This window comes from Notolepis coatsorum, assembly GCF_963971535.1.
Source record: "Notolepis coatsorum genome assembly, chromosome: 5".
Classification (NCBI taxonomy): domain Eukaryota; kingdom Metazoa; phylum Chordata; class Actinopteri; order Aulopiformes; family Paralepididae; genus Notolepis; species Notolepis coatsorum.
This window is the reverse complement of record NC_140169.1, coordinates 189931583-189936139: the sequence shown is the minus strand read 5'-3', so window position 1 is coordinate 189936139 and position 4557 is coordinate 189931583.

Genomic DNA, 4557 nt, shown 5'->3' with positions numbered 1-4557 from the left:
GGCTGTTTGTGTTGATTAGTGGTATGTGTATCTTGGCGGCCGGGAAAGTGTTTTTTGCTGTTAAGCAGAGTTGTTGTAGGAGTCTGTGTGATAGTGTGGAAGGTTTTGTTTTCCTGTCGTTTAGGCCGACGGATAGTATTATGTGTTTAACTATGTCTGTTGTGGCTGTTTGGTGTTTAAGGATGCGTATGGCGTCCTTAATTTTTGCGTTCTGGTAGCTATCTATTTGTATTTGGTTGTCATTGATGGGCGGTAGTAGAGACGTGTTTGTGTCCCCTAGAATAAGGATTTCGCGGCTTACCACCAGAGGGGTCCTTTTGTCCCTCATTTCTGTGTAGTCATGTTTTGTAGTCTGGCTTTGTTCCTCTTCGTTCTGTTGGTTTGTTCTCATTCCTTTGTTTGAGGATGTGTCGTGTTTTGGTTTATACCCTGGTTTTCCGATCTTTTTCTTAAATGGGTTCATGGTGCAGGTATGGTGCTTCTTATCTTCAAGTAGGGGGTGGTTTCTTTTCTCCTTGCGTCTTGATGATGGCTTGTTTTCCCTTTTTTTTGTGCGTTTAGAAGGTATTTCAGTTCGGGTTTCTTAAGTTTTATTCAGCTTTTCCGTTCGTTTGTGTCAGGGGGACCTTAGGGTGTTTGTTCCTATTTGTTGTGGGACCTGACTCAAAGGATTGGAGTTTGTTGCTGTGAAGCCCCCTTTTTTTTGAATATACCAATCTTTTTTTCTGTTTTTCGGGTCCCTATTTTTTTGAAAAAGAGGAGAAGAAGAGAGGGGGGGGGAAAAAGAAGAGAGGAGAGGTATGTTGTACGTTATTGGGTGGAGATGGTGGTTGGTAGGAGTATGTATCTCCCTGAGTTCAAATTTTGAATTTTTTAAGGATGGTGTCCCTTGGTTGGGTTGTTCCGGAAGGTTGCTTTTGGATTGATGATGTCATGGTGATGTCATAATAGATTCTTCTAGAATTGCTCCTAGTTTGGCTGTGTCCGGATGTGAGATGACCGGGTGTTTTAGATTTGTTTCCCCGTCTATCGGATGGCCTGTGTGAGTTAGAGTTCCTGGTTTTCCCCCATCCCTTGTGTCGCCTGGCCTGGAGAGAGTTTGTGTCTTTTTGGTATGTAGTTCTTAGCTATTTGTTTAAATTTAGAAATTCCAGGTTTTTAGAACAGGGAGTATAATAACAGGGTATGGATGTGGTCAGTAGTTCCAGATTGCTGGAACTACTGACCACATCCATACCCTGTTATTATACTCCCTGTTCTAAAAACCTGGAATTTCTAAAGGGACACCATCCTTAAAAAATTCAAAATTTGAACTCAGGGAGATACATACTCCTACCAACCACCATCTCCACCCAATAACGTACAACATACCTCTCCTCTCTTCTTTTTCCCCCCCCCTCTCTTCTTCTCCTCTTTTTCAAAAAAATAGGGACCCGAAAAACAGAAAAAAAGATTGGTATATTCAAAAAAAAGGGGGCTTCACAGCAACAAACTCCAATCCTTTGAGTCAGGTCCCACAACAAATAGGAACAAACACCCTAAGGTCCCCCTGACACAAACGAACGGAAAAGCTGAATAAAACTTAAGAAACCCGAACTGAAATACCTTCTAAACGCACAAAAAAAAGGGAAAACAAGCCATCATCAAGACGCAAGGAGAAAAGAAACCACCCCCTACTTGAAGATAAGAAGCACCATACCTGCACCATGAACCCATTTAAGAAAAAGATCGGAAAACCAGGGTATAAACCAAAACACGACACATCCTCAAACAAAGGAATGAGAACAAACCAACAGAACGAAGAGGAACAAAGCCAGACTACAAAACATGACTACACAGAAATGAGGGACAAAAGGACCCCTCTGGTGGTAAGCCGCGAAATCCTTATTCTAGGGGACACAAACACGTCTCTACTACCGCCCATCAATGACAACCAAATACAAATAGATAGCTACCAGAACGCAAAAATTAAGGACGCCATACGCATCCTTAAACACCAAACAGCCACAACAGACATAGTTAAACACATAATACTATCCGTCGGCCTAAACGACAGGAAAACAAAACCTTCCACACTATCACACAGACTCCTACAACAACTCTGCTTAACAGCAAAAAACACTTTCCCGGCCGCCAAGATACACATACCACTAATCAACACAAACAGCCGACTACCACGCCAAACATTGATTAACATAAACAATCTGAATGAACAAATCACCCAAACAGGATACGCAGTACCCAAATTGGAACGGGAACTGTTCAAAACAGAAAAAGATCAAATCCAATGGACAAAAGATACGGGCAAAGCCATTTGGAGAAATTGGAACAAACACCTAAATTTGACAAAAAGACAAAAAGACGCCCCCACAAACTGGAAAAAGCTAATAATTAACTTAGCACCAGATTTCCACCCCACCACAGACCAAATCAACGCCCTCATGAAAGGTCTCTCCTTCGTGCCCTCAAAGGGAACAGACAAGGGCAAGGTAAAAAAACTAAGACACGACATAACACAGCACCACAGACAAATAAAACTAAGAACCTTCTTCGCGGACATGAACAAAACAAAGAACACCAAACTACCGTTCGTACACACATCAGACTGGACACCCCGAGATGACCAAATTAACGCAGCCACCCACGACCTAATCCGAAATAACTTGGAATCAATTAACAAAATAACACGGACACACTCGAACACGACCAAACCAAACCTATCCACAGCGGAAGAGAACGCATTAACACAACTAGCCAACAACCAGGACATAGTCATTAAACCAGCGGACAAGGGTAGCGCAATTGTGATACTCAACAAGGAACAATACAGGAAGGAAGCCCTCAGACAGCTCAACGACACAACATACTACCAACCCCTAGAAACCCCCATCTTCGAGGAAACCAGCAGGGAAATAAAACACGTCCTGGACCACTTAGCACACAGAAACTACATCAACGAAAAACAAAGGGACTACCTACAGGGACCACTCAACCCTAAGCCGAGAACGTTCTACTTACTCCCCAAGATCCACAAAACCCCGGACAAATGGGCCTTCCCCTTCGAAATACCAGCGGGTAGACCCATCATCTCGGACTGCGACAGCGAGAGCTACGCAGTAGCCGAATACATAGACTACTTCTTGAACCCACTCTCCAACCAACACGAGAGCTACATCAAGGACACGGGAGACTTCATCCAAAAAATCAAAAACACCAGAACGACGGAACCCTCTTTTCTATTCACAATTGACGTAGACAGCTTATACACTAACATCAACACAAAACAAGGCTTGGAAGCAATACAAAACTGCTTTAAGAAACACCCGGACAGAAAAAGACCAGACTCAGCACTCCTAACACTCCTAGAACTAAGCCTAACCAGGAACGACTTTATGTTTGACGACAAGTGGTACCTACAAACAAAGGGCACAGCAATGGGCAAAAAATTCGCACCAGCCTATGCCGACATCTATATGGCAGAATGGGAAGAAACCCTCTTTCCAAAATGCCCATACCTACCAACCAAATACTTCAGATACCTCGACGATATCTGGGGCACCTGGCCACACGGCCTCCCCCAATTCCAAAAATTCATAGACAAGATGAACCAACACCACGACTCCATAACAGTTAAGTACATCACACATAAAAACGAAGTGGAATTCCTGGACACAATAACGTACAAGGGAACCAACTTCGAAAATACCGGGATTCTAGAAACCAAGGTGTTCTTCAAACCCACAGACACCCACGCCCTATTACACAGAAATAGCTTCCACCCAAAACACACTTTCAAGGGACTCCTCAAAGCCCAATTCCTAAGATTCCACAGAATCTGCAGCCAGGACACAGACAGGGAGGAGGCGTGCAAAACCCTATGCGCAGCCCTCAGAACCAGAGGATACACAAGACAGGAACTAAAACATGCAAAACAGAATTACCTCAAAAGAAAAACACCACAGGACACAACAACACTACAACCTTCACTCCTACCCCTAATAACAACCTACTCGCAATACACCACAGACATAAACACCCTACTGAAGAAAAATTTCACCCAGGCACAACCGTTAAAGGACTGCAAAATCATCTCAGCATACAGAAGGAACAAAACCCTTAAGGACCTTCTAGTCACATCCAAATTTCCACCTCCACAAAAAAAAGAACACAGAACAAATCCGGAACCCAGAATAGAACCACCACCAAATTAAAAATGGAAAAATTGGAATTTGAAAAATTTGAAAATAAAAAAAATTAAAATTTGAAATTTGAAATCTGGAAATTGAAATTTGAAATTAAAAATTAAATTGTCTACCTCCTCAGGGGTATGAAGACATACATCATGTGACAACTTAGATTATCTACCTCCTCAGGGGTATGAAAGCACATCATATGAAAATTGAAAACAAAAAGAAAAACAAAAAGAAAAAGAAAAAAAAGAAAAAAAAGAAAAAATTGAAATTTGAAATCTGGAAGTTGAAATTTGAAATTTGAAACATTGAAAATTGGAAATTGAAATTTGAAAAATTGAAATTTGGAATTTACAATTTGGAAATT